At 45.9% G+C, this 26,777-nt stretch overlaps 11 non-coding genes across 11 annotated transcripts; all 11 read right to left on the bottom strand.

Annotated features, from left to right (window-relative positions):
* Positions 1-502: 502 nt before the first annotated feature.
* Positions 503-574, bottom strand: TRNAD-GUC (transfer RNA aspartic acid (anticodon GUC)). The gene has a single exon. It is a non-coding gene; the product is annotated as a tRNA-Asp (tRNA).
* Positions 575-2,916: 2,342 nt separating this feature from the next.
* TRNAG-UCC (transfer RNA glycine (anticodon UCC)) lies at positions 2,917-2,988 on the bottom strand. The gene has a single exon. It is a non-coding gene; the product is annotated as a tRNA-Gly (tRNA).
* Positions 2,989-3,686: 698 nt separating this feature from the next.
* Positions 3,687-3,776, bottom strand: TRNAY-GUA (transfer RNA tyrosine (anticodon GUA)). Its single transcript is given in 2 exon segments — positions 3,687-3,722; positions 3,740-3,776. It is a non-coding gene; the product is annotated as a tRNA-Tyr (tRNA).
* A 6,475-nt stretch (positions 3,777-10,251) lies between these two features.
* Positions 10,252-10,323, bottom strand: TRNAG-UCC (transfer RNA glycine (anticodon UCC)). The gene has a single exon. It is a non-coding gene; the product is annotated as a tRNA-Gly (tRNA).
* Positions 10,324-10,452: 129 nt separating this feature from the next.
* TRNAY-GUA (transfer RNA tyrosine (anticodon GUA)) lies at positions 10,453-10,542 on the bottom strand. The gene is given in 2 exon segments: positions 10,453-10,488; positions 10,506-10,542. It is a non-coding gene; the product is annotated as a tRNA-Tyr (tRNA).
* Positions 10,543-13,277: 2,735 nt separating this feature from the next.
* TRNAQ-CUG (transfer RNA glutamine (anticodon CUG)) lies at positions 13,278-13,349 on the bottom strand. The gene has a single exon. It is a non-coding gene; the product is annotated as a tRNA-Gln (tRNA).
* A 3,645-nt stretch (positions 13,350-16,994) lies between these two features.
* Positions 16,995-17,084, bottom strand: TRNAY-GUA (transfer RNA tyrosine (anticodon GUA)). Its single transcript is given in 2 exon segments — positions 16,995-17,030; positions 17,048-17,084. It is a non-coding gene; the product is annotated as a tRNA-Tyr (tRNA).
* A 147-nt stretch (positions 17,085-17,231) lies between these two features.
* On the bottom strand, positions 17,232-17,303 carry TRNAG-UCC (transfer RNA glycine (anticodon UCC)). Its single transcript has one exon. It is a non-coding gene; the product is annotated as a tRNA-Gly (tRNA).
* A 1,680-nt stretch (positions 17,304-18,983) lies between these two features.
* Positions 18,984-19,055, bottom strand: TRNAQ-CUG (transfer RNA glutamine (anticodon CUG)). Its single transcript has one exon. It is a non-coding gene; the product is annotated as a tRNA-Gln (tRNA).
* A 7,077-nt stretch (positions 19,056-26,132) lies between these two features.
* TRNAY-GUA (transfer RNA tyrosine (anticodon GUA)) lies at positions 26,133-26,222 on the bottom strand. Its single transcript is given in 2 exon segments — positions 26,133-26,168; positions 26,186-26,222. It is a non-coding gene; the product is annotated as a tRNA-Tyr (tRNA).
* A 483-nt stretch (positions 26,223-26,705) lies between these two features.
* On the bottom strand, positions 26,706-26,777 carry TRNAG-UCC (transfer RNA glycine (anticodon UCC)). Its single transcript has one exon. It is a non-coding gene; the product is annotated as a tRNA-Gly (tRNA).

Here is a 26,777-nt window from a genome sequence, read left to right as displayed (position 1 = left end):
GCCTTCAGAGTGCATGCGCCAGGGATGTCACCAGCTGCATGTACAGTAAATATGTCCCAAATGATGCACGTTTAGGATATATTTACACTACCTATAGGTTAGCCTTATTAGAGGCTTACCTACCTGCCCTATACCACCCTTACCTGCCCTTTTTTTATGCCCTATATCACCCTAACCTGTCCCTATACTACCCTGTACCACCCTAACCTGCCCTATACCACCCCTATACTACTCTAACTTGCCACTATACCCTAACAGATTATTCCTAGCAGCAATTGGAACAAGAACATTACTAATGAATTATTACCATCATGTATGGCCAAGTCCATCCTAAATGGAGCATTCATTTACTACTTACCACCCTAACCTGCCACTCTAGCACCTTATATTTTTAGAGTCACAGACCCTTCACGTTTATGCTTGTTATGACTCAGAATTCCTTGTCCTATTTACAGGTCTGTAACTCAATAAGCTGCACGGCCTCTGCAAAAGTAATCTCTGCCTCCCCGTCGGGGAATCGAACCCCGGTCTCCCGCGTGACAGGCGGGGATACTTACCACTATACTAACGAGGAGTACATGAATAGGTTCCCACGTGACAGGTGGGCATACTTGCCACTAATTCTAACGAGGAGTACATGAATAGATTCTTGTGCTCATGCTCTGTCTCTTTAATAAAACACCATAATAGTACCATTATAGTTTACCCATCATCATATTCCTGTCTGTTTAGCATTAGGGTCCTCTAGAAGAGAGATGGCAGTGTGAGAAAGCTGTAGGGGACATCTGCTTAACTGGGTTAGCAGTCCCTTGCACCAGGAAATAGTATTGGTGAGGTTCCTGACAGACAGACAGAATGACAGACTTTCCTGCTGAGGAATTTTTAAAAAAAATTTTGCACACGTTTATATCTGTATTTTTTTTTTTCAAGAAATTACAATAAATTCTCAAAAAATAATATATTTTTTGAAAGCAGAGACCCTAGAGAATAAAGGGGTGGTAGTTTATTTTTTTTTTATGTAGCACAATATTTGCACAGCTATTTATCAAACACATATTTTTAGGAAAGATACACTAAATTGAATCTTAGCTCAAACAAACACAATATTATACCCCATTTTATTTGTAAAATATATATAAGATTGGCTTACATCGTGTAAATACATACCAAACATGTCAAGCTCAGTGCTGGATTACCAAATAGGCAGGGTAGGCATCGGCCTATGAGCCCTAGGCAGTTTAACCACTTCAATACCAGGCACTTTCCCCTCTTCCTGCCCAAGCCAATTTTCAGCTGTCAGCGCTGTCACTTTTTAAGCCTGGTTCACACCTATGCGAATTGGATGTGGCTTACACTGCATCCATTTCGCATGACATTTTAAAAATACGTTCATTTGAACGAGGCTGGTTCACATATGTGCGTTGCATTCGCACTCCACATTTTCCAAAAAAGTGTGCATTTTCTGGGCATTGCAGTGCAAATTGCAAGCACATTATCTTCTATGGGAACGCATCTGATTCGCAGATGCATTCCATTGTGAACAGGATAAAATCCTGATGTAAACATGACCTGATACTGATGCAATCCTGACCTGATTCTGATCAAAAACTGACGTGAAATGCTGAACAACTGATTTTTCTCTTCGCAGGGAAACCTGAGCTTCAATTCGCACCGCACATGTGTGAACCGGGCCTCAAATGACAGTTGCGCGGTCATGCTACACTGTACCCAAACAACATTTTTATTATTTTGTTCCCACAAATAGAGCTTTCTTTTGGTGGTATTTAATTACCTCTGCGGTTTTTATTTTTTGCTAAACAAATAAAAAAAGACAGAAAATTTTGAAAAAAAAAAATATATTTCTTTGTTTCTGTTATAAATTTTTGTAAATAAGTATGTTTTCTCCTTCACTGATGGGCACTGATAATCTGGCACTGATGGGCACTGATAATCTGGCACTGGTGGGCACTGACAGGTGACACTGATGGGCAATAAAAGGCTGTACTGATGGGTACTTATGGGTGGCACTGATAGACGACACTGATGGGCACTGATAGGCATCACTGATGGCACTGGCAGACATTGCTAATGGGCACTGATTGGCATATCCCTGGTGGTCCAGGGTGGCATACTTGGTGGGTGTCCTTTGTGGGTATCCCTGGTGGTCCTAGCAGCATCCCTAGTGGTCCTGGGTGGGCTTCCGCGGGGGGGCTGCACTGATAAACAATCAGCACAGCCCCCCCCGTCAGGAGAGCCGCCAATCGTCTCTCCTTTACTCGCGTCTGTCAGACACGAGTGAGGAAAAGCTGATAAACGGCTCTTCCTGTTTACACTTTGATCAGCCGTGATTGGACATGGCTGATCACGTGGTAAAGAGCCTCTGTCAGGCCTTTATCGAGATCGGTGGTGCAGTGTGTCAGTCCACTGATCGCCATGCTGCGCTCCCCCCCGGGCGTGCAATCGCGGCTTATCCTGCTGGACGTCATTTGATGCCCAGTCAGGATAACTGAACCACCGCCCAGTCGTCATTTTGCTATAGGCCAGGGGGGACATACATTTAACCCCTTGATCGCCCTCTAGTGTTAACCCCCTTCCCTGCCAGTGACATTTACACAGTAATCAGTGCATTTTTATAGCACTGATCGCTGTATAAATGCCAATGGTCCCAAAAAATTGTCAAAAGTCTCCGATCTGTCTGTCGCAATACCGCTAAAAATTGCAGATCACCGCCATTACTAGTAACAAAAATAATAATAATGAAAATGCCATAAATCTTTCCCATAGTTTGCAGACGCTACAACTTTTGCCCAAACCAAGCAATATACGCTTTTCGCGATTTTTTTCATTCATTTAACAAAAAACCCAGTGGTGATGAAATACTAGCAAAAAAATGCTCTATTTGTGTAAAATATGTTTTGCGTTGGCCGGGAATCGAACCCGGGTCAACTGCTTGGAAGGCAGCTATGCTCACCACTATACCACCAACGCTATGGGCTAAGTTTGCCTGCACACTCCCACTTGTTACAGAGAGAGTAAGTTGAATGAAATCAAGTTATACTTGTTCTGTCCCTTTATTTAATAAAGCATTGCATATATGGCTGGTGCTATATAAATGAGCTCTCACCATTGTGAGAAATATGCTGCTATACTGCAGGACTGTTTTGTGATGTTTTAACAACTTCTCCTCCAGTGCAATTTTCTTTCTTTTCTCAAACACATTAAAATGTGAAAATAATTTAACAGGCTACTTAAATTACACGACGAAGCTGTAATATAGAATTTTAATTGAAAATAAAAAATAAAAAAATGTGAAAATAATATATGAAAATAAACTACAATTTATTGATGGCAAAAAATGTTTTGCTTTTGCAGGACAACATATGCAAGTCAACGGCTTAAAGGGCAGCTATGCTCACCAATACATAACCAACACTGCATGGAAGAAACAATTCTAAATTGGAAGGGTATTGATTCATACTATTGCTATTGTCGTATATACATAGTTACATCGATCCAAGCTGAACTATTATAACTATGTAAAAATACATTCTGGTGCCTTTGTTTTTGTGAGTCATTTATTTCACATGATTACTTCAGATAAAAAAAAAGGAAATAAAACAAACTATAATAAATATGCATAAATATAAATCTTGCTGGTTTCTTGTTACCGTATGTTGATAAAAATGTCCTTCGAGCCGGAATTGAACCAGCGACCTAAGGATTCCTGTGTGATTTTCCTCTACAGTCCTCCGCTCTACCAACTGAGCTATCGAAGGAGCTGAGCAACCAGTAGGTGTCACTGCAATTTGTTTGAAATATTTCTGTTTTAAGGTGCACTATTTGGCACTTGCAGGCCATCTGTTCACAGTACATTGAAAAATTCTGGTATGTCACTGCCTGTGTTCAGTCAGATTAGGCTTTTGTAATGGAAGTGATGTTCCATCATGGCCATCTTGGTACACCCCGCACTCGGCCACAGTAAGCCTACAGTCAGAAGGCAGCAAGTGGACATCTTTTTACACCCACCAAAGTCTTGCATTTCACACTTACTTTTACCAGTAAACTAAGCTTATATAGTAAAATAAGTTTTCCCTGCCTGCATTGACTTACGGGCCTGCATTATCTCCAAAGTCGTAATAGGAGCGTCGAGTTTGTTACGATATGTTTCGGTAAGGGTCGGAATGTCAATATCAGCCAAAAATAATGTCAGGTCTTCCTTACTGTAGTCTGCCCTAGAGGTGTAAAGGGATTTGTAGAATTCTGCAAAACAGCGATTAATCCCATCTGGGGTATGAATCAGCTGTCCTGAGGATTCCCTGATATGTGAGATGCTCATCCCCCCAGCCTGTTCCCTGGAGAGCCAGGCCAACAACCTCCCCGACCTCTCCCCCTGCTCAAAGATCCGTTGGGACTGTGCTAACATTTTCTTCTGGGTAAGAGAGGTGCGGAGGCGAACAACCTCCTTAGTCATGAGCTGCAATTGTGAGTAATGTTTGGGATCTCGAGTGCGAACAAAAAGAACCTCAGCGCTAACCGCCTCCCTCTCAGCCTCAATCAAATCTGCCCTGTGTTCCCTGCAAACTCTGGCAATGATGGTCTGGTACTGTCCCCTTGTCGTGGCCTTGAAGGCATCCCACACAACCGTGGGCTCCGCCGAACCAGCATTAGCCGCCCAGTAGCCAATCAATTCAGTTCTAAACTGAGCGTCTACAGCAGTGTCTGAAATCCAAAATCTAGATAGCCTCCATAACCTGTCAACTGAGCCCAGGAAGAGGTCTAACGTCAAGAACAAGGGTGCATGGTCTGAAATTCCCCTGGGCAGTATTTGTATGTCCGTGACCCTTGGAAGGACCGAGCTCCCAGCAAAGATCAGGTCTATGCGGGAGAATGTTCTATAGGAGGCCGAATGACATGTGAATGCCCGGGCCTGGGGGTGTCTTCACCTCCAGACATCTGTCAGGCCGTACGTATCTGCCCATTCAGCCAACCCAGGGCAGTGATGTCCCGCAGTCATAAGTCTGTCCAGGTCTGGGTCAGGGACTAGATTAAAATCACCCAGGATGATAGTGTTGTCAGAGGCAAACTTGGCCATCTTGCTGGTGATTTGGTTCAGCACCAGCAAGGAAGCTGGAGGAGGTAAATATAAACCCACAATGGTCCACGTCAACGAGTGGATCTTAGCGTGACATACCTACCGTCTGGGTCCAGGGCCAAATCCAAGAGCCGGAAAGGAAGAGACTTCAATACCAGAATACTAACACCCCTAGAAAAACTGGAATGCGTGGAGTGGTAATGGTAGCCCACCCAGGGTTTTTTAAGGGCAAGTACCCTGCTCCCTATAAGGTGCCTTTCTTGGAGCAGACATATATGTGGGTCATAAGCTTTAAAGCGGTTGTATACCTTTTTTTTAACTTTTACCTACAGGTTAGCCTATAATAAGGCTTACCTGTAGGTAAAAAAATATCTCCTAAACCTGTACGGTTTAGGAGATATTCCCCTCGCAATGAGCCGCTGACTGCAGTGGCGCATGTGCACAGGGGATTCTCGGCTGACAGCCCGGCAAACTCCGGAGCTTGCCGGACAGAAGTCTCCCGTGCGCATGTGCGGGAGTGACGACATCGCGGCTCCGGCCACTCACAGCGATACCCAGATGACACGCCGAGGGGAAATGTCAGCTCCCTCAGCGCGGACAGGGTGAGACACTTTTCTGTATGTTTGGTAGTCACATATATGTGCACCGTTCACTTTTATTTAGCGCTGCATCTATATCATCCATTTGTTTTACTTTGTCACTACATTGTTGATGCTGGCTGCTTTATGCGTCATCTTTTGTGAGTAGCGCAACAATATTGCATTTTTGTTTGGGTATTCATCCCAAACAGTCAGCTGCAACAGGGGGTCCGTGTAATGCCGCGTACACACGGTCGGACTTTTCGTCTACAAAAGTCCAACGGACGCTGACGGACTAAAGCTGGCTGGTAATCCGATCGTGTGTGGGCTTCTCCGGACTTTCAACTGACTTTTTTAGCCTCAAATCCGACGGACTTTAGATTTGAAACATGCTTCAAATCTTTACGTCGTAAGTACGACGGACCCCGAAATCCGCTCGTCTGTGTGCTAGTCCGACGGACAAAAACCCATGCTAGGGCAGCTATTGGCTACTGGCTATGAACTTCCTTATTTTAGTCCGGTGTACGTCATCACGTACGAATCCGTCGGACTTTTGTGTGGTCGTGTGTAGGCAAGTCCGTTCGTAAGAAAGTCTGCCGCAAGTCCGCCGAAGGTACGTCGGAAGTATGTCGGACAGGCTGTCGGACTTTTGTAGACGAAAAGTCCGACCGTGTGTACGCGGCATAAGAGGCAAGCTTAGCCCCCCGAAACTTCATGGGGGGCCAAGCAGCAGTTCAAACAGCTCTTCAAGTGTGAGACTACCGCTGGTTTAGTGTAGCAAGCTGTAAGGGACACTGAGCCAAAAGGAGAAAGGAAAACTGTGGTGCGTCCCCACAGTGAATTCGATCCAGTATTAGGTGGGCATACATAGTGTGAACTCTAATGCTCCAGAAGAGGAGCAAAACAAGCAAAGATGAACGGCAGATCACAACAATCTCCTGATCATGTCCGAGGTGTCTGGGACCACCCTATTAGCTGTATGGGCTATGGGCAACTTTGAGAGCCTGGTAGTGGGGCCAGAGAGTGTCCAGGAGAATGGCTTGTGTGGATTAGGGCCCCCCAGGCAGTCCTCACCCTCACCTGCGGTCTTTGGAGTGCAGCAGTAGACCGCCTCATGCCTCCAGGGTCCGTCAGGGATGGCTACTTCCGCTGCGGCCTATCCCAGCGAGCAGGCCGGGATCTGTGTTGTAGATGATCCAGACCCTCTCTCGCTCCTCAGGCCATGTCTCATGGGTCGCACAGAGCGCCCGCCTCCCAGGCGGAGGCCGCACAACACCTCCGGGCCAGTCTGGATCCCTTGGGCCATCAGGAAAGGCCGCGGCCGTGGCCTAGTTGTTCATGGGGGGGATGTAGCCACAAGAGCAACCTGTGTCCACCAGAGAATGGGCTCGCCCATCACCGCCAGCTGGCCGCATGAGCCGATATGCTCCGTAACCCAGTGCAGGGTGCGCGAGAAGCCTCCGTCCTGCTTCGAGGCCCGACAGGAAAGTCCGGCCACGCCCCCCAGGGTGCCACACTAGTACAGTATAGTATAGTACTGTATAGTAGGGGTCTCCAAAGTTTCTAAACAGGGGGCCAGTTTACTGTCCTTTGGCCTTATGGGGTCTGGGATCTGGACATTAGGAGCAGAGAAGGTCCTGACATCAGTGGGTAAAAACAATACCCTATCTTTGATGTTAGTGGGAGGAATTGTGCCCCATCATTGGTGTTATTGGGCCCAATTGTTGGTATCATTGGGAGGAATTATGTCTCATCGTTGGGGGTCATAGGGGAGGAATTGTGCCCTTTTACTGCTCCCAGTGTGGGGGGAATTATGCCCCATTGTTGGTATCAGTGGATAAAATAGTGCCCCAAGGACCGGCTAAAGCAAGCAAAGGTCCGCATCTGGCCCCCGGACCGCAGTTTGGAGACCACTGGTGTATAGTATTAGCAATGATCACTGTATTAGTGTCACTGGTGAAGTCAGTGTCAGTTCCCAACCAGTGTCAGTTAGTGTCAGATTTCCTGCCGCACTATCACAGTCCCACTATAAGTCGCTGATCACCACCATTACTAGCATAAAAAAATACATAAACAAAAATTCCAGTATATTTACCATCACTTGTAGATGCTATAACTTTCACGCAAACCAATCAATATACACTTATTGGGATTTTTTTTTTACCAAAGATATATACAGTAGGTGACCGCGATATTGTGTCAATCTCGCCGCACTTCTCGGCGAGATTTGACACCTACGAGCCCCGTCGCAGGGGCCAGCGCCGAGATGGCTCACTCATCGCGAAAGGAAAACTTTGTTTTCCTTCCGCGATGAGTGACAGGCAGTGCTGACAGCTGTCTGGTATGAATCCTGAGGCGGGAACACCGCGCCAAATTTTAAATGAAAAAACCGGCGTGGGTTCCCCCCTCGGGGGCATACCAGGCCCTTAGGTCTGGCATGGATTGTAAGGGGAACCCCCTATGCCGAAAAATCGGCGTGGGGGTCCCCCCCAAATCCATACCAGACCCTTATCCGAGCATGCAGCCCGGCCGGCCAGGAAAGGGGGTGGGGACGAGCGAGCGCCCCCCCCCCTCCTGAGCCGTACCAGGCCGCATGCCCTCAACATGGGGGGGTGGGTGCCTTGGGGGAGGGGGGCGCCCTGCGGCCCCCCCACCCCAAAGCACCTTGTCCCCATGTTGATGAGGACAAGGGCCCCTTCCCGACAACCCTGGCCGTTGGTTGTCGGGGTCTGCGGGCGGGGGGCTTATCGGAATCCGGGAGCCCCCCTTAATAAGGGGGCCCCCAGATCCCGGCCCCCCACCCTGTGTGAATGAGTTTGGGGTACATGGTACCCCTACCCGTTCACCTAGGGAAAAGTGTCAATGTAAAAAAAAACACACTACACAGGTTTTAAGAATAATTTATTAGTCAGCTCCGGGGGTCTTCTTCCGTCTTCGGGGGGTCCCCTTCCGACCGGTGTTCGGCCTCTTCTCCCGGTGTTCGGCCTCTTCTCCCGGGCCCCACCGCTATCTTCTTCCAGCTCTATTGCCAGCGAGGGGCCCGGTCTGCTGCCGCTGTCTTGTCGCCGCTGTCTTGTCGCCGCTGTCTTGTCGCCGCTGTCTCGCCGCCGCTGTCTTGCCGCTTCTTCTCTTCTTTTCTTCTTCCCCGATGTTGACACGACGCTCTCTCCGACTCGAATGCTGTGTGCGAGCTGCGGAGCCATTTATATAGGCGGTAACCCCGCCCCCTTACGACGTCATGGTCCCAGCATGCGCAGGGACTCTGGCGTCATAAGGGGGCGTGACCCCAGAGTCCCTGCGCATGCTGGGACCATGACGTCGTAAGGGGGCGGGGTTACCGCCTATATAAATGGCTCCGCAGCTCGCACACAGCATTCGAGTCGGAGAGAGCGTCGTGTCAACATCGGGGAAGAAGAAAAGAAGAGAAGAAGCGGCAAGACAGCGGCGGCGAGACAGCGGCGGCGAGACAGCGGCGACAAGACAGCGGCGACAAGACAGCGGCGACAAGACAGCGGCAGCAGACCGGGCCCCTCGCTGGCAATAGAGCTGGAAGAAGATAGCGGTGGGGCCCGGGAGAAGAGGCCGAACACCGGGAGAAGAGGCCGAACACCGGGAGAAGTCGGAAGGGGACCCCCCGAAGTCGGAAGAAGACCCCCGGAGCTGACTAATAAATTATTCTTAAAACCTGTGTAGTGTGTTTTTTTTTACATTGACACTTTTCCCTAGGTGAATGGGTAGGGGTACCATGTACCCCAAACTCATTCACACAGGGTGGGGGGCCGGGATCTGGGGGCCCCCATATTAAGGGGGGCTCCCGGATTCCGATAAGCCCCCCGCCCGCAGACCCCGACAACCAACGGCCAGGGTTGTCGGGAAGAGGCCCTTGTCCTCATCAACATGGGGACAAGGTGCTTTGGGGTGGGGGGGCCGCAGGGCGCCCCCCTCCCCCAAGGCACCCACCCCCCCATGTTGAGGGCATGCGGCCTGGTACGGCTCAGGAGGGGGGGGGGCGCTCGCTCGTCCCCACCCCCTTTCCTGGCCGGCCGGGCTGCATGCTCGGATAAGGGTCTGGTATGGATTTGGGGGGGACCCCCACGCCGATTTTTCGGCATAGGGGGTTCCCCTTACAATCCATGCCAGACCTAAGGGCCTGGTATGCCTCCGAGGGGGGAACCCACGCCGGTTTTTTCATTTAAAATTTGGCGCGGTGTTCCCGCCTCAGGATTCATACCAGACAGCTGTCAGCGCTGCCTGTCACTCATCGCGGAAGGAAAACAAAGTTTTCCTTTCCCGATGAGCGAGCCAGCGCGACATTCACAGTACCCTGTCGCCGAGAACCAGCGCGATGGTATCGCGCTGGAAACACAATCTCGCGGTCAGGTACTGTAGCTGAATACATTGTGGCCTAGATTTATGAAGACATTTGATCTAATTTTTTATTCGATATGTTTTAATGCAGAAAGTAAAAAAAAAAATGTATATATATTTTTAATATTCAGTCTTTTTTCATTCATATAGCTAAAAAACCCTGTGGTGATGAAATACTAGCAAAATAATGCTCTATTTGTGTAAAAGACATTTTGCGTTGGCCGGGAATCGAACCCGGGTCAACTGCTTGGAAGGCAGCTATGCTCACCACTATACCACCAACGCTACAGGCCAAGTTTTGCCTGCACGCTCCCACTTGTTACAGAGAGTGTAAGTTGAGCCATGTTCTGACCCTTTATTTAATAAAGCATAACATGAAAATCTTGCTGGTTTCTAGTTATGTTGATAAAAATGTCCTTCGAGCCGGAATTGAACCAGCGACCTAAGGATTCCTGTGTAGTTTTCCTCTACAGTCCTCCGCTCTACCAACTGAGCTATCGAAGGTGCTAAGAAACCAGCAGGTGTCACTGCAATTTGTTTGAAATATTTCTGTTTTTAAGTGCATTTGCAGACCATCTGTTTATAGTACATTGCAAAATTCTGGCATGTCACTGCCTGTGTAACAAAGGTTTATGGTGAACCTTTAAATGGGTTGGTGGGAGGAGTGTATTTTGTTTTCCCCTGACAACACCTTTGCTGAACATATTGTTTGGTATGGTGTATGTGGAATGGGGACATTTCTGGACTTCAAAACTCTAGGGAATTTCTGAATGACAATAAGTTAAATTTTCAATTCTCTATTGAATATGACAAGTTGGGTAGTAACTTCCTTGGTGTCACCTTACAAGGAGATCCAACAACAGGTATTATCTCCACATGGACATATAGGAAATTATGCTCGGGTAATACAATGCTTTTTTGTGACTAGTTGTCACAAAAGCCTCCGTCCTGCTTCGAGGCCCGACAGGAAAGTCCGGCCACGCCCCCCAGGGTTGTCACCCATTCCACATCATCAACGCCATTCCTTATGGGGAATTCATCCGTGCAAGACGTAACTGTTCAACTAAATTTGCTTTTGAGCAGAAATGTCAGATTATTCCTCAAGGATTGCTGGAAAGAGGATATTGAGGCTATGACATCCAACAGGTTCGTGACAGAGCTGCAAAGAGGAATAGAGAAAAACTATCAGTGTCCGCCCATAATGCAGGGTGCAGGGGTGCCGCCTCCCTATCCATGCATCCAGCCCCCTAATCTACATGCGGGGCACCGGATGTATGGATTTCAATGTTTTATTTTTTTTTTAGAAGCACGTGATTAGAGCCAGAGGCTCTAATAGGATTCAGAATAGAGCGGGCCCAGTTGTGTGACAATAGAGAATTAATATTCGCTATTGCCCAGTTGCACAATTGTAGCAGGTCTGCATTGCATGATTTCAGATCAACTTTCTTTGCAAGCATTCTGCAAGTCTGCTGAAAGTGCTGGTTCAGTTATGTTGTGCAATAGTCATCCCACCACAGGGGTTACTGTGGCTGAATTTTCATGCTGTAGGCTTGCAGAGCTCTTGCTGTAGACTCACCACTGCAACTTTGCTCTTGCTAGAGACTTGGGGAGGGTGTTGCTGGTTGGATTGTTTGCCACCCCCCAAAAAATATACCACCAGCCACCACTGCAAACTATTATCTGTTACATCAAAATACAAAAACAAAGTCTATAATTATAGAGTTATGAGAACAGGCTCACATATAAATTTTGCAATGACATATTCAAAGGAGTGCCACCAAGTAATAAAAAAATAATCATTCTATTCTCTATACTGATAAAAGTTTATATAAGATAATTCAAGCAGGTTGCTGTTTTTCCAGCAGACGAGCACCAACATTAGGAAATGTTCTATCACCTAGTCTTTTCTCCTCTACCAGCAAATGCCAACCCACCTAGCTGTCATATGCTGGGAATTACCCTTACAATGTTAAAACCTGTAGGTACTGCCATTTAAGTATGTCGGGTAAGACTTTTGTTTCCACAGTGACATGAGAGGAATTCACTATAAAACAATAAATTTACTGTGGTACAAGTTCTGTACAGCATTTTGTACAGCCTACAGTATGTGAGTTGTATTTTGTACAGCCTACAGTATGTGAGTTGTACCACACGTACCCTAAGAACCCAAACAGGGGAGCGCTATTGTGACCAGTGGCGGCCCGCCCATAGCTACTGGATTTCACGGACAGGATTGGATCGGATATCGACGGATGTCAGCGGACATGTCACCGGCCGCTGACATCCGCCGCTCCATAAATGTGAATGGAGTGCCCGATCAGGTCCGCCTGAAAAACTGACAGGTGGACCTGATCGGAAAGCCCGTGTGAAAGGGGCCTTCAGCTGTTAAGGTTGCCTTCTTTCTTGCTGATTATTTGCAATCAATTAAGGAAATTGATGGGTGGAGTCTTTGGCATTTAGTGATACTATTTATTTCAAAAAGTATAGGGATAAAGCACCCATGAGCTCTGTTGATATTTTTGTGTATGGATAGTAGCACGGTTTCTTTTGTGTGTTCAAGAAATGCTGATAACCAGCTTCTGTTTACCTACATGATCAACTATGATTGGACACAGCTGATCATGTGGTAAAGAGCGGCTGATTGGCTCTTTACCTCAATCTGTGTTTAGCATTGTCTGGAGGACACTACGATCATAGAGCTCACCTCCCGTGCCCAGCAGTGGAGGAACGACGGCCTCGATCACGGGTAGCCATCATATGATGGCGTCCCAGAACTAGACGACTGTGTTGTAGTCATCATTCAGCTATAGTATGGTCGGCAAGTGGTTAAAGTGCACTATTAGATAGCCACTCGCAGACCACCTGTTCACAGTACATTGTAAAATGTTGGTATGTCGCTGCCTGCTTCTGGGTTTAGGGCAAACGCATGCATGCCCCCCTGCTGGCTTTACCAGGTGTTGCTGAGTGCTTTCTTCTCTTCTCTGAAGCCACTGCTGGAAGACCACATGACCAGACCCGAGCAGGCTGAAAATGGGTACGTATATAGATCTTTTTGTGTATATACCCCAAAAACATATTTAGGGTTTACTTACATATTATCCACTCAGCCACAGCAACCAAACAGAGTACATGTCTTACTTTTTTTTACGTCTTCCTTTGGATTTCACATTAGAATACCTTTAGTAATAAGCGCAAAGCTTTCAACGTAAGAATAAAAACAAGAGAGTTTATGTAAAGGAAGGTCCCACCGAGATTTGAACTCGGATCGCTGGATTCAGAGTCCAGAGTGCTAACCATTACACCATGGAACCCTTGACTTCTGAGATGACACTACGATCACAGAGCTCGCCTCCCATGCCCAGTAGTGGGGGAACAGTGGCCATGATCATGGATGGCCATCATATGACGGCATCCCAGAACTAGACGACTGTGTTGTAGTCATCATTCAGCTATAGCACAGTCGAAAAGTGGTTAAAGTGCACTATTAGATAGCCACTTGCGGACCACCTGTTCACAGTACATTGTAAAATGTTGGTATGTCACTGCCTGCTTCTGGGTTTAGGGCAAACGCATGCATGCCCCCCTGCTGGCTTTACCAGGTGTTGTTGAGTGCTTTCTTCTCTCCCCTGAAGCCACTGCTGGAAGACCACATGACCAGACCCAAGCAGGCTGAAAATGGGTAAGTATATAGATCTTTTTGTATATATACCCCAAAAACATATTTAGGGTTTACTTACATCCACTCAGCCACAGCAACCAGAGGTTGGTACATGTCTTACTTTTTTTTAAGTCTTCCTTCGGATTTCACATTAGAATATCTTTAGTAATAAGCGCAAAGCTTTCAATGTAAGGATAAAAACAAGATAGTTCACGTAAAAGAAGGTCGCACCAAGATCTGAACTTGGAGTCCAGAGTGCTAACCATTACACCATGGAACCCTTCACACCTGAGAGGTCAGGAGGACTATTGGGACTTCTATGAGGTTGCGGAGGGAGTGTAGGTAAATCACATAAATATACGGGGTATTATAGGTGTTTCTTAGCGTTCAAAATTGTTATAACAGATATCCAGAACAGAGCGAGTTTAATTTTTAAAGACCAAATGCTGACAGCTATTTGGTGTGTATACAGGTTTAACTGTGGAGTAAACCAACCCCAGTGATGACCACTTCTGTTACAGAAAGAAGAACAATAAAGGACCTACTGGCAGAATCAACAGTTAATAAAACTGTGTTAATGGCAATGCTATTGACAGACTGCAATAATGTAACTGTAATGGCAGTGATCAGTGGGACTGCGATATTGTGGTAAACAGTCTGACACCTTTGACACTTTGTGGGAACCAGTGACACTAATACAGTGATCAGTGCTAAAAATATGCACTGTCACTGTACTAATGACATTCGCTGGGAAGCGGTTTTAACATCTAGGGTGATTAAGGGTTAACTGTGTGCCTAACCAGTGTTTGTGTGTTTACTGTGTGCTGTTTTTACTAAGGGATGTGTTGGATTTTATTCATTGCTTTGCAGGGAAACAAAATCCAGCACATCCCTGTTGATAGAATAGAAAACTGCCTTGTTTAATAGACAGAGCAATGTTCTGTGTCTCTCCTCACCAACCAGTGGGTGCCGGTGGACATTCATTGGCCGGCACACAATGATGTCTACAGGAAGAGGAAGATGTCATTGTGATGAAACACATGAGGCGGAGCTTCCGACACGCAATTTCCAGCCATGGGACTTTCGATAATTGGAATGCACACCACCTCCTGGTTATGGCAGAGTGGCAGTGCAAGTCCCTATACATTGGCGGTCTATATTGGTGCCAATCGGGCACTTTTTATGTAGGAGGCCAATCGCTTGTTTTATTGGTTTAGTCCCTAATTATTAAATAAACTTACTGCTGATACTATGAGTATAATTTTCTCTTTGTGCTTCCTTTGCTATATGTGAGTAATCAATTGAAAGAGAAGTGTTCCACCAGCCTAAGGTGTTCCTGGCTATGACAGGAATGATATCAAGCGCTTATTGACCACATTTAACAAAGTGGTCACTGGTGGTCTGGTGAGTGTTTAGCATCTTCATGGCTCACTGGGTGTCACTATATCGTGTGGACTGAATCTCCAAACTGAAAGTGGCTTATGGACTTTTAGGTGGCGTGGATATTTTATGGACTTTTTGGTGTGGTGTCACTACATACACATCTAACTGCTTATAGTTGTTGCATTGGTAATTACATGTTTAAAGGGGTTGTAAAGGTTCGTGTTTTTTCTCCTTAATGCATCCTATGCATTAAGGTGAAAAAACACCTGGCAATGACGCCCCCCCATCCCCCCTGTTTACTTACCTGAGCCCATTCACCTGCTGTGCACGTCCCCCAGCGTCCTCTTCTCCACGGTCTGGCCGTTGATTGGATAGGTAGGATAGATTGATAGCAGCGCCCCCAGCTCCCGTGTCACTGGATTTGATTGATAGTAGCAGGAGCCAACGGCTCCTGCTGCTACCAATCTATCCAATGAGGACCCGAGACAGTGGCTGGAGCTGGGGGCAGGGGGCTCTGGGGAAATGCTGCTGCAGCACAAAAGGTTTTTCTTCTTAAAGGGGTTGTATGGGTTGTATGGGTTTGTTTTTTGTTTTTTTTAAATAACAAACATGTTATACTTACCTCCACTGTGCAGTTCGTTTTGCTCCTGTTCTGGGGTCCCTCGGCGGCTGTCTTGGCTCCTACCCGCAATACCTAACCCCCCTCTGGGAAGCTCTATCCCGAGGGGGTTAGCTTGCGGGCGCGCTCCCTGTCATACAGGCTGTGTCCATAGACACAGAGTGTATGACTCACCAGTGGAGGTAAGTATAACATGTTTGTTATTTAAAAAAAAAAAAACCCATACAACCCCTTTAAGAAGAAAGACCTTTTGTGTTGCAGCAGCCCCCAGAGCCCCCCTTTTACTTACCTGAACCCGATCTATCCAGCAATGAAAACGAGCCCTGCAACTCCAGCCGCTGTCTCGGGTCCTCATTGGATAGATTGGTAGCAGCAGGAGCCAGGGGGGATGGGGGGGCGTCATTGCCAGGTGTTTTTTCACCTTAATGCATAGGATGCATTAAGGAGAAAAACTTTTGCGCAAACCAATCAATATACGCTTATTGTGATTTTTTTACCAAAAATATGTAGAAGAATAAATATTGGCCTAAACTGAGGAAGAAATTTTATTTTTTAAAAACATTTTGGGGATATTTATTATAGCAAATGTAAAAAATATTGTTTTTTTTTCAAAATTGTGGCTCTTTTTTTGTTTATAGCGCAAAAAATAAAACTGTAGAGCTGATCAAATACCACCAAAAGAAAGCTCTATTTGTGGGAAAAAAAGGACATCAATTTTGTTTGGGTACAGCGGCGCATGACCGCGCAATTGTCAGTTAAAACAACGCAGCGCCCTATTGCAAAAAATGGCCTGGTCATTAAGCAGCCAAATCTTCCGGTCTGCAAGTGGTTAAAAAAAAAAAAAAAACCTTTAGTATCACTTCATTATTAATATTTATTGATCATTCATTTTTGTCATTAGATGTTTAGTTTTTGGCACATGTTTATTCATTTATACCACATGATATATGAATTGTCACAATTTTGAATAATTTTAATCACTATTATTTATGTAATTTTATACATATTTATGTATTTGGTTAAGGGTTGGACTATCAATTGCTTTTACACATATTTTTAACCATTATTGGTTGAATCCCTTAGGCTTATTATCAGCGTCTCCTATATTCCATTTTTTCATTTAGTGTCATACACTAGTTGGGGGGGCAACATACTACTATTTCTTTCGCTAGTTTTTTGCTTGATATTTATTTATTCAGATGTCGTGGCGCACAGGTTTACCAATATTATATATCAAAATTTAACAAATGAACATTGACAAAATTGTACTGGTTTCTAGTTAAGATAATAAAAATGTCCTTCGAGCCGGAATTGAACCAGCGACCTAAGGATTCCTGTGTGATTTTCCTCTACAGTCCTCCGCTCTACCAACTGAGCTATCGAAGGAGCTGAGTGGCCAGCAGATGTCACTGCTTACACAGTTAAGTTATTATAAATATCTATGTTTAAAACGACATTGTTGGATACTATTGATAGAGGTTTAACCACTTGAAAATGTACTATAACATGTTATCAGTAAAGAAAAATATACTTTGCGTTGGCCGGGAATCGAACCCGGGTCAACTGCTTGGAAGGCAGCTATGCTCACCACTATACCACCAACGCTACATTTTTTAAAGGAACACACACCACAATATGGTTGCAGAGTTGTTCACTTGCAGTTTTTTTTCATCCTAAAGTGTTCATAATTTTCAAAATAAGTATCCACCTAGACAGAGGTATGTAAGGGAGATCAGGCTAGTGTCTTATGCTGTCCAGCATGAATTGCATCACAAACATATGTAACCCAGCCCCTAGTTCACTGTGTTCTGTTACTCCAAATACCCTCTCCGCTCCTTCCAAGACCTTCTGCCTGCTAGTGCTCTCATCACCTCCTTCTATGTATACAGTAGTGACTGAGCTCACAGTGGGCCTGTCATGTTTCACATGCTTTGTGATATGCCTTTAAATGTTATATGTATTCTTCTGTCCCTGGCCCCTCCCCATAGCTCAGTTTCATCCTGTATACAGTGCTTTGCAAAAGTATTCACTCCCCCTGGCTTTTTACCTATTTTGTTACATTACAGCCCTTAGCTCAATGTTTAGCCCAAAATGTATGGAGGAAGGTGCTCTGGTCTGATGAGGCTAAAATTGAACTTTTTGGCCATCAAAGAAAATGCTACATCTGGTGCAAACCCAACACATCACATCACGCAAAGAACACCATCCCCACAGTGAAACATGGTGGTGGCAGTGTCATGCTGTGGGGATGTTTTTCAGCAGGTGGGAATGAGAAACTGGTCAGAGTTGAGGGAAAGTTGGATGGTGCTAAATACAGGGATATTCTTGAGCAAAACCTGTACCACTCTGTGTGTTTTGAGGCTAGGATGGAGCTTCACCTACCAGCAGGACCCCAAACACACTGCTAAAGCAACACTTGAGTGGTTTAAGGGGAAACATGTAAATGTGTTGGAATGGCCTAGTCAAAGCCCAGACCTCAATCCAATAGAAAATCTGTGGTCAGACTTAAAGATTGCTATTCACAAGCGCAAACCATCCAACTTGAAGGAGCTGGAGCAGTTTTGCAAGGAGGAATGGGCACAAATCCCAGTGGTAAAATGTGGCAAGCTCATAGAGACTTAGCCAAAGTGACTTGGAGCTGTGATAGCCTCAAAAGGTGGCTCTACAAAGTATTGACTTTAGGAGCGTGAATAGTTATGCACATTGACTTTTTCTGTTATTTTGTCCTATTTGTTGTTTGTTTCACAATAAAAAAAATCATCTTCAAAGTTGTGGGCATGTTCTGTAAATTAAATGATGCACTTTAAAAGCGATAAAGCACCGCTAAAATGAACGGCACTTTACCGCGAATGTTGCCATGGCCCCAGTGTGAAAAGGGTCTTAGATAGCCACTTGCGGACCACCTGTTCACAGTACATTACAAAATGTCGCTGCCTGCTTCTGGGTTTAGGGCACATGCATGCATGCCCCCCTGCTAGCTTTACCAGGTGTTGTTGAGTGCTTTCTTCTCTCCCCTGAAGCCACTGCTGGAAGACACAGGGGGATCACATGACCAGACCAGAGCAGGCTGAAAATGGGTAAGTATATAGATCTTTTTGTGTATATACACCAAAAACATATTTAGGGCTTACTTACATATTATCCACTCAGTCACAGCAAGTAAACAGAGGTTGGTACATATCATACTTTTTTTTGTCTTCCTTTGGATTTCACATTAGAATATCTTTAGTAATAAGCACAAATCTTTCAACGTAAGTATAAAAACAAGAGAGTTTATGTAAAGGAAGGTCCCACCGAGATTTGAACTCGGATCGCTGGATTCAGAGTCCAGAGTGCTAACCATTACACCATGGAACCTCTCATTTTGGAGAAATCAGGAGGACTATTGGGACTTCTATGAGGTTGCGGAGGGCATGTCTGTAAATCATATAATTATACAATGTATTAGAGGTGTTTCTTAGCGTTCAAAATTGTTATAGCAGATTTTCAGAACAGAGCCAATTAGATTTTTAAAAACCAAATGCTGACAGCTATTTAGTGTGTATACAGGTTTAACTGTGGAGTAAACCAACCCCAGTGATGACCACTTCTGTTACAGAAAGAAGAAGAATAAAGGACCTACTGGCAGAATCAACAGGTAAAAAAAAAAAACTGTTAACACTATTGACAGACTGCAATAATGTAACTGTAATGGCAGTGATCAGTGCAACTGCAATTGATATTGCGGTGAACAGTCTGACACTTTTGAAACTTTGTGGGAACCAGTGACACTAATACAGTGATCATTGCTAAAAATCTGCAGTCACTGTACTAATGACATTGGCTGGGAAGGGGTTAAACATCTAGAGTAATTTAGGGCTAACTGTGTGCCTAACCAGTGTTTGTGTGTTTACTGTGTGCTGTTTTTACTAAGGGATGTGGTAAATTTTATTAATTACTTTGCAGGGAAACAAAATTAAGCACATCCCTGCTGACAGAAAAGAGAACTGCCTTGTTTACATAGACAGAGATGCCGGTGGACATTCATTGGCAGGCACATGATGACGACTACAGGAAGCAGAATATGTCATTGTGATGAAAAGCATAAGGCGGAGCTTCCGACATGCAATTTCCAGCCATGGGATTTTTGATCATTGGAATGCACGCCATCTCCTGGTTATGGCGGAGTGGCAGTGCAAGTCCATTATATAAAATTGCGGGCTATATTGGTGCAGATCGGGCACTTTTTATGTAAGAGGCTAATCGCTTGTTTTATTGGTTTAGTCCCTAATTATAAAATAAACCTACTGCTGATACTATAAGTATTGTTTTCTCTTTGTGCTTCCTTTGCTATATGTAAGTAATCAATTAGTAATAAGCAGGGCTTTTTTTCTCAGAAAAAAATAGGTACTTGAACTCACCCTTCAGGGCCAATGCCCCGCCCAACCACACCCACAACCCCGCCCCCAGCCACGCCTTCCTTTATAGGTGAAAATTACATGGTTGCCAAATAGTGGGCTCGAGGCTCAGAACTAGGTATCGCAGAAGGCACAAGGTTCAGAAAAGTGAAACACACAGAGTACAGGACTCAGGAGTATGTATTATGCAGTTGAGGACTGCATATCATACAGGGTGCAGCAAAGTTCCCTTGTCCTCTCCAAGCAAAAATCCCCTACCCCTCAAAGTAACCATCAATTACTCATCTCTGCACACCTTTTTGCTTTTCTCTGTGCCCCATCCCCAGCTCATCTCTGCGCCCAACATTAACAGCTCACCTACACACCTCCCTATCCACAACCCACCTCTTCTGCCCCCATCCACAGATCCACTCTGCACTTTTTTCACAGTTCACCTTAGCACCCCCATCCACAACTCACCATTGTACCCCATTAACATCTCACCTCTGCACCCCTCCCCCCACAGATTACACCCTCAGTCCACAACTCACCTCAGCACTCTCATCTACAGCTTATCCTCACAGCTTTCACCTCTGCACACCCCCTTCCCTGCTATCACTCCTGCACATATCCCCCCCTTTCCCAGCTCTCCCATTTGCACAAATCCTGCCCCCCAAGCTCTCACCTTTTCAAAGATCCTCCCTCCCCCCAGCTCTTTCACCTTCTCACAGATCCCCCCTCCCCCCAGCTCTTTCACCTTTTCACAGATCCCCCCTCCCCCCAGCTCTTTCACCTTTTCACAGATCCTCCTCCCCCCAGCTCTTTCACCTTTTCACAGATCCCCCTCCCCCCAGCTCTTTCACCTTTTCACAGATCCCCCCTCCCCCCAGCTCTTTCACCTTTTCACAGTTCCCCCTCCCCCTCCCCCCAGCTCTTTCACCTTTTCACAGATCCCCCCTCCCCCCAGCTCTTTCACCTTTTCACATATCCCCTGTCCCCCCAGCTCTTTCACCTTTTCACAGATGCCCCCTCTCCCCCCCAGCTCTTTCACCTTTTCATAGATCCCCCTCCCCCCAGCTCTTTCACCTTTCCACAGATCCCCCCCTGCTCTTTCACCTTTTCACAGATCCCCCCTCCCCCAGCTCTCTCACCTTTTCACAGACCCCCCCCCTTCCCCCAGCTCTTTCACCTTTTCACAGATCCCCCCTTCTCCCCAGCTCTCTCACCTTTTCACAGATCCCCCCTCTCCCCAGCACTCTCACCTTTTCACAGATCCCCTCTCCCCAGCTCTCTCACCGTTTCACAGATCCCCCTCTCCCCAGCTCTCTCACCTTTTCACAGATCCCCCTCTCCCCAGCACTCTCACCTTTTCACAGATCCCCCTCTCCCCAGCTCTCTCACCTTTTCACAGATCCCCCTCTCCCCAGCACTCTCACCTTTTCACAGATCCCCCTCTCCCCAGCTCTCTCACCTTTTCACAAATCCACCCTCTCCCCAGCTCTTCCACCTTTTCACAGATCCCCCTCATCCCAACTCTCTCACCTTTTCACAGATCCCCCCTCTCCCCAGCTCTCTCACCTTTTCATAAATCCCCCCTCTCCCCAGCTCTTCCACCTTTTCACAGATCCCCCTCTCCCCAACTCTCTCACCTTTTCACAGATCCCCCAGCTCTCTCACCTTTTCACAGATCCCCCCTCTCCCCAGCTCTCACACCTTTTCACAGATCCCCCCTCTCCCCAGCTCTCTCACCTTTTCACATATCCCCCCTCTCCCCAGCTCTTGCACCTTTTCACAGATCCCCCTACCCCCAGCTCTTTCACCTTTTCACAGATCCCCCTCTCCCCAACTCTCTCACCTTTTCACAGATCTCCCCTCCCCCCAGCTCTTTCACAGATCCGCCCCTCCCCCAAGCTCTTTCACAGATCCTTCCTCTCCACAGCTCTCTCACCTTTTCACAGATTCCCCCCTCCCCCAAGCTCTTTCACAGCTCTTTCACAGATCCCCCTCCCCATCTCTTTCACAGATCCCCCAAGCTCTTTCACATCTCTTTCACAGATCCTCCCCCCCCCACACAAATAGCTCTCTCACTTTTTTGCAGATTGTCCTCCTCCCCCACAGCTCTCTGTCACCTCTTGCAGAATGCAGCCGTCACAGATCTGTTAGCTGTGCCAGGGATTTTTCTTATCACAGTAAAGTTTCCTGCAGCTCTGCCAGGCAGCAGGTGGAGAAAGAAGCCGCCCCCCAAGCCCCATATTTACAAAGAATGTGGGCAATTGCAGTGTTGGGACATCCACCAGGCTGTAAACATCCAGCATCATGTGCCTGCCGACACAAGCACACAGAGGCTGGTGGAGGGAGAGGAGTCCTCTATCAGCTTCTGTGTTATTTGACAAGCGGGAGAGGATGGGGCTGCCAAAGGTGGCGGAACGCCGTTCCGGCAAGTTCCGGCAGAAAAAAAGCCCTGGTAATAAGTAATAAGAGTAAATAATAATAAGTAATAAATAATAAAAAATAAGTAATAAGAGAAGTGTTCCACCCAGGGCCGGCCCAAGACATTGTTCTGCCTGTGCCCAAGAATGAAATGCTGCCCCTCCAAAAAAAATCACGCCCACCAAAAGGCCCCCACATTCATTATTTTATATCATGATAACTACAATTACATTTATCAAAAAATCTGATTAAAAATGCCATAAATCTATTACCTATTTTGTAGACACTAAAAAATGTACGCAAACCAATCAATATACGCGTGTTGTGATTTTTTTAACCAAAAATATGTAGCAGAATACATATTGGCCTAAACTGATGAAGACATTTTTTTATAGCCAATATCTATAGGAGGGGTTTCCACCATCCCTGCTAAGTTTCATTTTATACAGTATGTCTTATTTTCAGTTTGATGTATATTATATGTGAAGTTGCATATCAGAGACTGGTATTGTCATAATATTGAAGCCTATTGAGATTTCCATACATTAGAGGATTCCACCATTATTGTTATTAATCAGCAAGTTAGAGCTGCACTTTTTTTTGCGCTGTGGGAACACATAACAGTGCTTAGCGGCAGGCCTTTTACTGACACTTTTTTATTTTACCTCCAGTAGTTTATTGTAAATAGTAGTGTGGTGATTACCTATTATACTAAAGATCGGCATGTGGAAATAATAAACATCAACAGATTTCAGTTGTGCCCCATGAAAAATGTGCCTGGCTGCTGAGTTTATCACCCCATCCCTGCACTCAGTGCACTGATTGGCAGCCCTGACAGGCAGCAATGATTGGCACTGATAGGCGGCACTGATTAGTACTAATAGAAATCACTAATTTGCACTGGTTGGCAGCACTATTTGGCACTGATAGGCAGCACTAATGGGCCCTGAATGGCACTGAATGGCAGCACCAATGGCACTGATAGGCTGCACTAATGGCATTGATAGGCTGCACAGATTGGCACTAATAGGCAGCACTGATTGGCACTGATAGGCAGAACTGATTGGCAGCATTTAGTGGCACTGATAGTCAGCAATGATGGGCACTGATAGGTGGCACTAATGGGCATTGATTGGCAGCACTGATGGGCACTGATAGCCATCACTGATAGGTGGCACTAATGGGCACTAATTGGAAGCACTGGTACTGATTGGCGGCACTGATTGGCACTGGTAGGTGGCACTGATTGGAAACACCGATTGGCACTGATAGGTGGCACTGATTGGAAACACTGATTGGCACTGATAGGGGGCATTGGTTGGCACTGATATTAGGTGGCACTGACAGGTGGCACTGTTTGGAAGCACTGATTGGCACTGATTGAAAGCACTAATTGGCACTGACAGGTGGCACTAATTGGAAACACTGATTGGCACTGACAGATGGCACTGATTGGCACTGTCAGGTGGCACTGATTGTCACTGACAGGTGGCACTGATTGGAAACATTGATTGGCACTGACAGGTGGCACTGATTGGCACTGGCAGGTGGCACTGACAGGTGGCACTGATTGGCACTGATTGGTACTGATATGTGACACTGGCACTAATTGGCACTGACAGATGGCACTGATTGGTACTGACAGGTGGCACTGATTGGAAACGCTAATTGGCACTGACGAGTGGCACTGATTGGCACTGGCATGTGGCACTGTCAGGTGGAACTGTCAGGTGCCACTGATTGGCACTGACAGGTGGCACTGATTGGCACTGATTATCACTGGCAGGTGCCACTGATTGGCACTGATTATCACTGGCAGGTGCCACTGATTGACACTGACAGGTGGCACTGATTGGCATTGACAGAGGAGAGGGAGTTTCACACTGAGTCGATATTGATGCTTAGTGAAACTGTGTGTGACACTATCATGAGAGATTGGCTTTTAAATTTCAGTGGTGATGTGGTGGGTGGGCGGGATCCGGGGTGGGCAGGACTTGGGGTGGGTGGATCCCAGCAGTTATAAAACACTAGCCAATGATTGGGCTGCTTAAGAAAGTGGGTGGGGCCACATACACATAGCAGCCTGCTCAGACCCCATCCCATTGGCTGGTGTTTGATAGCTGCTGGGTCCTGCCCACCCTGACATCAACGCTCAATTTTGACAGCTCATCTCTCTGCATTCAGTTACAATACATGTCAGTTTCACCCACTGAGCGGCTCTGTCAAGTGTCAATATTGGCTCAGTCAGTGTGATACTGTCTCACAGGCAGCACAGATTGCACACTCATTGGATGCAGCCTTTCACATAACTCCCACAGGCAGATCTCGGGAGACAGCCGGTACAGGTTACTGTACGGGTACAACTTGTCACTGCCGGCTGCTGCCCCTCTTTAAATGTTACCTGGGACCATGGGCCCACTGGGTGCCATAGTAGGGCCGGCCCTGGTTCCACCAGCCTAAGGTGGGTGTTCCTGGCTATGTGAGGAATGATATCAAGTGCTTATTGACCACGTTTAACAAAATGGTCACTGGTGGTCAGGTGAGTGTTTAGTATCTTCACAGCTCACTGATGTCACTATATGGTGTGGTCTTCAAACTGAAAGTGGCTCATGGACTTTTAGGTGGCATGTATATTTAATGGACTTATTGGTGTGGTATCACTACATACACATCTAATTACTTATATTTGTTGCAAAGTCTCAGTGTTTTTCACCCTATTGCATTCAATGCTTTAAGGTGAAAAACCATTTGTGCTGAACCTGATCTTGATCCTGAACCTGATTTTTCTGCAGCTCCAGCCGCTGTCTCGGGTCCTTTTTGGATAAATTGGTAGTAGCAGGAGCCATTGGCTCCTGCTGCTGTCAATCAAATCCAGTGACGCGGGAACCGGGGACGGGGCCGAGTCCTGCTGTCTGTGTCAATGGACACAGCAGCAGGACTTGGGAGCGCGCCCGCATGAGTGCCCCCAGGGAATGTGGCTCCCTGTGGGGCACTCTATGCAGGGAGGAGCAAGGAGTGCTGCTTGGGGACCCCAGAAGAGGAGCATTGGGGCCGCTCTGTGCAAGACCCTTGCACAGAGGAGGTAAGTATAACATTTGTTATTTAAAAAAACAAACCTTTAGTATCACTTTAATCATTAATATTTATTGATCATTCATTTTTGTCATTAGATGTTTAGTTTTTTGGCACAGTTTATTCATATATATATATATATATATATATATATATATATATATATATATATATATATATATATATATATATATATATCACATGATGTATGAATTGTCACAATTTTGAATTAATTTATTCACTGTTATTTATGTAATTTTATACATATTTATGTATTTGGTTAAGGGTTGGACTATCAATTGATTTTACACATATTTTTAACCTATATTGGTTGGATCCCTTAGGCTTATTATCAGCGCCTCCTATATTCCATTTTTTCATTTAAGTGTCATACACTAGTTAGGGGGCAGCATACTACTATTTCTTTCCATGTTTTTTGCTTGATATTTATTTATTCAGATGTTGTGGCGCACAGGTTTACCAATATTATATATAAAAATTAACAAATGAACATGGAAAAAAATCGTACTGGTTTCTAGATAAGATAATAAAAATGTCCTTCGAGCCGGAATTGAACCAGCGACCTAAGGATTCCTGTGTGTGTTTCCTCTACAGTCCTCCGCTCTACCAACTGAGCTATCGAAGGATCTTGGTGGCCAGCAGATGTCACTGCTTACACAGTTAAGTTATTATAAATATCTATGTATTAAATTACATTGTAGGATAATCTTGATAACCTTTAGGCCCCTTTCGCACATTGATGTCCGTTTTGATGGACTCTGCTTGCTCAGCAGGGATCGATATGTTGATCAATGCTGAGCCGGTGGATGACAGTTCCGTCACCGCTCACTGTGCAGGGACGGACCTGTCAGTGCCCCGCTCTCCTCTATGGGGGATTGGATGAAAAGGGATCCGCCTGTCCGTTTTCATCCGATCCGCCAGATGAATGGAAAATAGGGTTTCCATCTGTCTGGATTTAGTGGATTGAAAAGCATCGGATGTCAGCAGACATGTCACCGCTGACATCCATCGATCCATAGAGGTGAACGAAGCATCCGTTCAGGTCCGCCTGAAAAACTGACAGTAAAAATGTACTATAAAATGTTATCAATAAAGAAAAAATATACTTTGCGTTGGCCGGGAATCGAACCCGGGTCAACTGCTTGGAAGGCAGCTATGCTCACCACTATACCACCAACGC

The sequence above is a fragment of the Aquarana catesbeiana genome, linkage group LG04, assembly GCF_042186555.1.
Source record: "Aquarana catesbeiana isolate 2022-GZ linkage group LG04, ASM4218655v1, whole genome shotgun sequence".
Taxonomy (NCBI): Eukaryota; Metazoa; Chordata; class Amphibia; order Anura; family Ranidae; genus Aquarana; species Aquarana catesbeiana.
The sequence above is the reverse complement of the archived record's forward strand: the minus strand, read 5'-3'. Positions and strand labels throughout refer to the sequence as shown.